The 9,408-nt window shown below is 39.9% G+C and overlaps 1 non-coding gene across 1 annotated transcript; it reads right to left on the reverse strand.

The window, feature by feature from the left end:
* Nucleotides 1–7,734: 7,734 nt before the first annotated feature.
* LOC140857681 (U2 spliceosomal RNA) lies at nt 7,735–7,932 on the reverse strand. Its single transcript, XR_012141173.1, has one exon. It is a non-coding gene; the product is annotated as a U2 spliceosomal RNA (small nuclear RNA).
* Between the last annotated feature and the right edge of the window lie 1,476 nt (nt 7,933–9,408).

Here is a 9,408-nt window from a genome sequence, read left to right on the forward strand (position 1 = left end):
TGGGCTCGAAATCGTTCAAGTCGACAATGCTACATCCGAGCAAAGGAATAGGAATAATGACAAAGCTTAGTCAGTGTATTTCTTTTTTTTTTATTTCTGTAATCTGATATTTGTAGTCGGACTTCGATCTAATTTTGTAACTCCTTTTTCGATAGTGAATAAAAGTATTCTTTTTCTAAGAAGGCTCTGTTTTACTTGTTCACAATACTTGCAATGTAGAATAACCACCGAACATTAATCGGTGATCCGATCATTTGGTAGGACTTGTAGAATATCCACCAGTCGCATAGTCATTTTATGTACTTAATAGAAATTAAGATAACGATTGAAGATCGAATATCCCGTGCTTGACATTTGGTCGGGCTTGTACGTCGAATTATCTGATAATCGGTGGCAAGCGAATATTCATCAACTGGCCGTAGCCTAGTCGATATAATGTCAATCCAACCTTGGTCGTTTTGGCATTTTTCGTTCTGCTTAGTTGGGACTAAGTCGGCATATTAATCTTTCGACGATAGTCAGCTTTTACAATGGAGAGCCAATATTGAGAACTGAAGTATAATCGACGATTCGGCTTTTGCGATGAAATCTGTGTAGTCGATGTCGGTTGAGATTGCAGTCGGTATGTCAATTTTTGTATGAGAATTGAAAATAGTCATCATCGAAGTAGTTGATTTTTTGATTTTTATAGTGGAGGCTGAGATAAACTTCATGTCAAAATATAGTAGATAGCTCAGCTTTGGCAATGGAAGTCGACATATAGTCAGTAATTGATAAAATTTATCAAAGATTGCAATTCTGAAATTTTGATTGTATTTTAAAAAATATACATATCGACGACTTTATTGATAATACATCTTCAGATTGTCAGCATTCCATGTTCGGGAGAATCGCCGACCTTTGAGAGTTTCTAGCTAATATGCATCCGGTCTAAGAGTTTCGAATATTTTGTAAGGTTCTTCCCAGTTCGAAAATAATTTTTTTTGATCCAAAAATTTTGAGACTTTTGCTTTTCTTAAGACCAAATCTCCCGATCGAAAGACCTTCGGCTTGACTCTTACATTGTAATACCGGACTATTCTTTGTCGATATGCAGTCATCCGAACTTGAGCTTGCTGTCAGAGTTCTGGAAGGAGATCTAAGTCGGCTCTCCGACATTCGAAGTTGCTCGCTTACTATATTGCTCCACTTTTGTTGACAGCAATCCGATCTCAAGCAGTATCATTTCTTTTGTCCCATAAGATAAGTTGAAGGAGGATTCCCTAGTCGGTATGCGGGGAGTCATTCGATACGTCCATAAGATCGGATATAATTCTTCTATCCAGAGGCCTTTGGCTTCATTCAGTTGGGTTTTTAGCCCGTGTAGGATTATCCGGTTGGTTACTTCCACCTCACTTTGACTGTTGATAGCCGATCGACGTGAGTTTGTACGTAATATAAAATTTTGCACAAAACTCTCTAAAATTTTGGTTGTCAAATTATCGATCATTATCGATGATGATGGTGTGGGTAAATCGAATCTGTAAATGATGAACTTCTGAATAAAGTCTTCCATCCTGCTTTCAGTAATTTGTGCCAGAGGTTTGGCTTTTATCCATTTGGTAAAGTAGTCGATGGTAATCACTATGAATTTTCTCTGATCAGATACCGGGGGAAAAGAATTAAGTATATCAATCTTCCATTGTACGAGGTCATGGTGCTACAATCGACGTCAGCTGACTAGCTGGTTTGATGTTATATATTTGCATACTTTTGATATGGTTTACACCTTCGGACGAGTTTGGCTGCATCTTTTTTATGGTGGGCTAATAATATTCTTGTCATAGAACTTATAAGCTAGAAACTTGCCCCCCAAGTGATTTTCGTAAATTCCTTCGTGCACTTCTCTAAGTGTATAGTTAGCATCTATAGGTCCTAAATACTTCAGCAAGGGAAGAGAGAATGACCTTTTGTAAAGATAATCATTCATTATTACATATTGAGAGGCCATCCATTGGAGTCGTTTAGCCACGGAGGAGTCTGTAGGAAGGATCCCATCGATCAGGTATTGAACGATTGGATCCATCCAGCTTGATTTGATAGTGAGCTACAATACTTCCTCGACTTTATCGATACTCAGTTGTTCGAGGCATTCAACAAATGTCCGACCCAGCGAGTTGAAAGCGGTAGTAGCCAGTCGTGAAAGTATATCAGTTCGAGTATTTTCTATTCTTGAAATATAAAAGATCTCAAAATACTTCAAGCTTGCCGTAAAATCTTTCATCTTCTAAATGTACTTCATTATAATGGGGTTACCGACCTCAAATTCACTTTTGACCTGTTCAGTAATCAGTTGTGAGTCAGTGAAGACCTTCAAACTGTCGATCTCGAAGCTCTTTGGCTATCTTCAAGCCAGTCAAAAGTGCTTCATATTCCGCTTGATTATTTGAGGCTTTAAAATTGATCCGAAGGGCGTACTCGGTGACTACCCCTTCGAAATTCGTGAGTATGAGGCCAGCTCCACTACCTTGTGCATTAGATGCTCCATCAACGTGCAGCATCCAGGTCGACTTTAAATCAGGCTTGGGAGTCGTAGCTTCTTTTATTGTGTTGTCATCTGTATCTTCTGGCTTATTGTCGAATATAGTACATTCAGCAATAAAATTGGTTAGAACTTACGCCTTAATGGATGGTCATGGGTGATATTGAATGTCGAATTCGTCAAGCTTCACTGTCCACTTTGCCATCCTACCTGACGTGTCAGGTCGATGTAAGATTGCTTTCAACGGTTAATCCGTCAGAACTACAATCGGATGGGCTTGGAAGTACGGACGAAGTCGTTGTATCGATATGATTAGGGCATAGATCATTTTTTTCGTCCTTGAGTATCAGACTTCGGCATTGTGAAGTACTTTGCTGGTGTAGTAGATTGATCAATAGATTCGATTCTTATCCTCCTGAATGAGTACCGAACTAATTGCTTCTGCTGAAGTTGCCAAGTAGAGATACAATGTCTCTCCGATCCTTGGTTTTGTGAGCAAAGGTGGAGAAGCCAAGTATTGTTTCAAGTCTTCGAAGGATTGTTGGCATTCATCCGATTATGAGAAATCCTTCATCTGTCGTAAAATTTTGAAGAATGACAAGCATCTCTTAGCCGACCTAGAAATAAATCGGTTGAGTGCTGCAATCCTTCCATTGAGTTGCTGTATCTCTTTCTTTGAACTCGGATGCTTCATGTTGATAATGACTTTAATTTTTTTGAAATTAGCCTCGATTCCTCATTGTGAAACAAGAAATCTAAAAAATTTTTCGGAGGTTACTCCAATACATACTTAGTCGGGTTTAATTCATCTGATGCCGTCAGAAGTGTGTCGAAAGCTTCCTCCAGGTCCCGAATATAATCTGAAGTTTGAAAACTCTTCACCAGCATGTCGTCCACATATACTTTCATGTTCCGTCTGATTTGTATCTTGAAGATCTTGTTGACGAACTGTTGATAGGTAATGCCAGTATTTTTCAGATCGAAAGGCATTATTTTGTAACAGTATATGCCTTTGTCGGTCACAAAAGCTATGTGCTCTTCATCTTCTGGTGCCATGTGGATTTGATTATATCCAGCGAAGGCATCTATGAAACTCAAAAATCGGTGGCCAAAAATTGCATCAATCAATTGGTCAATCTTCGATAACAAAAAGCTATCCTTCGGACAAGCTACATTCAGATCGGTATAGTCGATGCAGATCCTTCACTTTCCATTGGTTTTTTTTATCATTACCATATTGGCAAGCCAGTTAGAATATGTAGCTTCTTTAATGAAGCCTGTTGCGAGAAATTTGTTGACTTCTTCATCAATGACTTTTTATCTTTCAGGAGCAAAAGGTCACTTCTTCTGTCTCACCAGCTTAACATTTGGGTTAATGTTAAGTCGGTGAGTTATTATTTTTGAAAGAATCTTGGACATGTCGATGGCCGATCAAGTAAAAATATCGATGTTGAGTCTGAGCAATTTTATTAGTTGTTACTGCTTTGAGTCGGATAATTATGATCCAATTCGGACTGTTTTCTCAAGATCTTTTTTTAATAGGATGGAAACCAGTTGTTCAGCTGGTTCAACCCTCTCTTAATATTCTCTTTGGTCCAATTTGTCAATAGGCAAAGAGTCTTTAGGTTTATCATTTTGGATGGAGACAAGGAAGCAATGTCGGACGAGCTGTTGATCTCTATGCATCTTTCTGACTCCATATCTTATCGAAAATCGGACTAACAAATGGCATGTCGAAACCACTACTCTTAGAGCGTGGTGTACTCGAACCACCGTGAATGTTATGAAAACAATGCTTTGTTATGGTTCGATCCCAGCAGTTAAGGAGAGAGTCCCTCCACTGTGACAGCATCTCCTGTGAAGCCGACCTGTGGTGTTAAGACTTTTCTGAATCGATCAGTCAGCAGTCGCATTCGGAAGAAAGTCGAATAAAATAAAATATCAGTTGAACTTTCATTATCTACAAAGATTTTTTTTACATCATAGTTCGCTATTGTTGCTGAAACAATAATAGTATCATCATGGAGAGTCTGAATTCTCCGAACATCTTCCTTCGAAAAAATTATTACATTATCGAGTCGTCGTCACTTTGCCGACTCATCTTTGAAAGTTGCCCCCCCTGTCCAGTCGTCTGGAGATCATATTGATCACCCCTACAGTCGGATGATTATTTACAGCTTCCTCAGTTTGCGGTTGAGATCGTCGATCAGTAAGAGATTGAGTCGACGGATCTCTCTGATATTTTTCGAGGTAGCCTCATCGAATCAGGACTTCTATCTCATCCCTGAGCTGGATGCATTGCTCGGTATCATGATCGTGATCATGATGGAACCGACAATACTTCTTCCGATTGTGGTTCCTCGATAACGTCTTCATCGGTGGGGGATGTCGTAGATATTTCGCTCCTTCAATCTCCATAAGGATCTGCGCACGAGGAGCGAAAAGAGGAGTATAGGAGTTATACTTGTCGTAACCAGGCCTTGGACTCCGTCGTCAGGGTGAAGCTCGCTTATTGGATGGTGGCTGACTTGGTTCGGCCAGAGCTCCTCCCTTCTTCTGTTTCTTCTTCTTCTGATTTTTGCCTTCTGTCTGGTGCCGGTCAAAAGCTCTTTCATCTGCGTGCATATATTTGTATGTATGCTTTAGAAGTTCGATATAAGTTCGAGAAAGAATTTTATCCAAAGAATACGTGAATCGAGATCTCTTCAAATTTTTTTTTATGATCGAGATAGCCATGTTTTCATTGAGATCTTTGACCTCAAGCATGGCCGCATTAAAACGAGCCACGAAATCCCAAAGTATTTTAGTCTCTCCTTGCTTAATCGAGAAGAGACTATCAGAACTTCGTGACAGCCTTCGGCTGGTGCTGAAGTGAGCCACGAAAGAATATTCTAGCTATCTGAAAAAATATATACTTTCCGACTGAAACTCAGAGTGTCAGGCTCGAGTAGTTTTTTCGAAGAGTTACCGGAAAGTCGATGCATAAGAGGACATCAGTCACCCCCTGAATCATCATGAGAATCTTGTAGCTCTCAAAATGGTCGATCGAATTGGTGGATCCATCGTATGGCTCCACCTGAGGCATGTTGAATCGAGATGGGATCGGTTGGTCCAAGACATGCCGAGAAAGTGGCTGGACGGTGTGGAAGTCGTAGTCATTGGAGGACTTCCGACCTTCTACTTGAAGCTGAGCGAGTTGACGATTGATCTCTTGGAATTTACATTCATAATCATCGAATCACCGTTGGGAAACTCTGGAGGTAGAACCATCCAAAGAGTTTGAAGGAGACACGGAGGGCGTTCGTGGTCGTTTCTCCTTCCTAATACTATTGAGATAGAAAGGAGAGGGGGAACGTCGGGAATGATGAGTGGCATGCCGAGAGTATCGGGAATGTCGTTGTTCGTCTCGACGGAAAAGCCGAGACGGTCGCTCGGGAGAAGAAGACGGTGATCGCCGTGGATGATGGCGGCTGTGCCTGGATGGCACCGACTGTGCCACCGGTTCTCTGTCGGTGGTTGTTGCTGCTGGATTTGTTGCTGTTGGAGACTTTTGACCGCTTCCATGAGGACACTCATCTGCTGCACGAGTGCAGCGATCAGGACATCCGTGATGATCACAGGATGTAAAAAACTAGGCTCTGCTATCGGAGGAGGGAGAGGAACCTCTTCTCGATGGGAAGAGTGTCTCGTCGATTGGATTACAGTAGAATACTGGGTCCTGATTTTCGTCATAATGAATACGATTGCTATTCCTCCTTCCTAACACGCCAATCTATTATGGTCAATTCTCCATTGTCTGTCGTCGGGAACGAACACTTGTAAAATAGCATCCACACAGACCGGATTTGTGTCTGGCGGAGACCCTCCGATGCCTAAGTCAAAGAGGAAAGTTGGTGAACAAGAATTGAATGTAAGCAATAGCAGAGTCTTGGCCCAGAGTTGGCTTATCAGTTCTGTTTTCTTATCTCCTTTTATAGATGAGATTGTTGTAACCGTCAGACGTGGTCCTGCATTTTATGTCGCTATATTGTCAGACCATAAATATAGAATTAGTGGAACGTTACTCTCTTTTAATAGCCGTGACATAGTCGATAATCATTCGTGACAATTATGATATGTTGAGTAGATTAGCCGATCATATGTCGGTAGAACCGGCCATATATCGGTAAAATCTATGAGCGATTATCGGCTAGTAGTTCTGTTATGCCGAAGGTCTAAGTCGTCTGCTGTCGATCGGTAGTAGTCGAATCATTAGTCGGTCAGCCGGCAATAGATTAATGCGGTTCGCTCAGTTGGTCTATGAAGAGTTGGAACTGCATATTTAGTCGATGTAGAGTCGGAGTTGTATGTCCGACTGATCGACTGTTGTTGAGTCGAAGTTAGTTGACCTAAATTGGGAGTTGATTGATTTACCCCAACAACGTGCAATTTAGAATTCTTGAAATACAAAGATTAATGTGGCGTGTTATCCATTGGGGAATTTGGCCGGTTTAACTGGACATGGTCCAGGCAATAATTTCTCCAATGATTTATGATAACCATGGGTGATGCTGCCTTTCTTATCACCTCCCTCCTCAAAATCCCTTATTCTCTCTTAGTTGCTCCCAAAAAGTTTTTGCTGGTTGGAACCACCCAATCGAGAGAGCAAAAAGCAACAAAAAAAAAAAAAAAAAGAGAGAGAAAGAAGCAATCTCAGGCTGTTCTCATTTCAGTCGAATCCGCCGCATTAACAGGCTGTTCGAGTGGATCAAGTGCCGTTCATCCCCAAACCGCCCCAAGATGCCCCACTGCAAACTAATTCTACTTCGGTTTAGTCCAAACCATACAGTTTATACCAAACTAGATGATTTTTTTCAATCCTTGGTTACCTGCTAAATATTTTGTGTCATAATATGTTCTATCAAATTTTTTGAGCCTTATTGAGCTAAGCCGATTAAGCTGGGTCTTCTCTAAGCATGAAATTTACTTTTGAACAAGACCTAATTGCTTCTACCAAAAAATAAAAAAAAACAAGACCTAATTGGTACTTTGTTACCGCTAATCCTAAGCTTGATTTTGTTAATCCTTACCCATTATTCGGACATTATATTTACCCGTGAATGGAACATAAAAATCATGGGCGATTAATTAATTCCAAGTTCCATTTTCGGTTATGTCCAATAGGTATCTCGTGAATAAAAATTAATAAAAACGAAAATTTGAGTTTTGTTTTGTTGGGGTGCGCCGGGCCCGCGCAGTAGTGCAACGCACGGACGACGCGCGAGGACCCCGATGGCAAGCCACCGTGGTGGGCCCTTCCCCCACGAAAAATTAATTTAATATCATGGTGGACCGATGGCCCACGTATCAGATATTAAACTGATAAGAACAGATACTACACTTGATCTTAGCCAAAAGGCCGAGAAAGGTATGAGAATGAACGGTACCCGGTACAGCCATTTTATAGAGCGCCTCGGTTGTCCATTTAGTTCTCTGGCCGATGTGGGACTAAACTGTTTCAGCATAAGGTAAACAAACAGCGAAGATGTTGCACAAAGGACCGTCAAATTAGCTCCAACTGTCACACTAGAACCAGCATATTAACTCTATACGATGCACGGAGCAGCCACTCCTGCTGCTGCTGCTTGTGTTTTTTTTTTTTTTTTTTTCCAATTATTTTCAAGCCCTCATCCACCCCCCATCAATCTCCATCATCGTCTTTCTCTTCATTGGCATCGATGTCGGTCTTCCTCCTCCAATCTCCTTTGGATGCTTTTTTTTTTCTCATGATTCTCCAAAAAAGAAAAATGCCGACCTTCTTTTGCTTTTCTCATCACCACCTTCTACCGATCTCCACCGACACTTACTCACTTTCCTCCCCATCGTCACCGACATCGACTTTCTCTTTCGATCTCTCTCAAGTACTTTCCTTCTCACAGATATCTGAAAAAGAAAATATTTTGAATAGAGCCATCAAAATGAGCTGGATCTATGGGCCGGCCCATTTAGGCCCTTAATAGTAGGACTGGGTTAGTATTTTGATAGTTTATTTAACAAAAAAATTTTTTATCTCGACTTGTTTATGCTCTGGCCCGTGAAGGGCTGGCCCGTTTAGTCCACGGACAGTCCCTTTATTTAAAAAAAATAACATAATTACATAAATTATTAAATATTAAAAAAGAGATTTAATATTAAAGTTAGTCATATGACCGATTTTTTATTAAGCCTCCATCTTTTGTTTCCTAATGTTCTAATTAGAAATTATCTGAAATATTTTAATTGAGAATAGGGATTGAATTTTAAGAGTTGGACTCAATGTTATTTGAACAATATTTTTTACTTATTAGTTTCTTTGACTTTGTGAAATTTTATTAGTTTGTGATGTTTTTTTCTTATAAAAAATGAAGATTATGATATTATTATAAATTTTTTAAAGTTATTTCATATTTGCTTTTAGTATTTTAAATTTGATGTAGGGATTAATTTTATTTATTTATTTGATGAAGTATTATGTTTGAGAATTTTTTAATTTTTTATATTTTTATAATTTTTATAACTTTTTAATTATCATAATTTTTTGGTGAGTTATAAGGGCCGGTCCATTTAAGCCCTTCACTTATAAGGATTAGAATTGGACTGCCTATTTGATGGCCCATTTATCAAAAAAATTTTTTTGACTCGGCCCTAATGGGTCCGACTCGTGAAGGGCCGGCTCTCTATGGACCGTGTTGGCTCATTTTGATGGCTCATGTTTTGAACCATTTTCGAACCCTCATGGATGCTCCCTTCTCCCATGCTTATCACCATCATTTTCTATCAATCTCCATTGTTACTTTCCTCTTTATTGTTACCAGCATCGGTCCTCCCTTTCCAATCTCCTTTAGGTACTTTTTTTTCACAGGTCTCTA

Source organism: Elaeis guineensis, chromosome 4 (genome assembly GCF_000442705.2).
Source record: "Elaeis guineensis isolate ETL-2024a chromosome 4, EG11, whole genome shotgun sequence".
Classification (NCBI taxonomy): Eukaryota; Viridiplantae; Streptophyta; class Magnoliopsida; order Arecales; family Arecaceae; genus Elaeis; species Elaeis guineensis.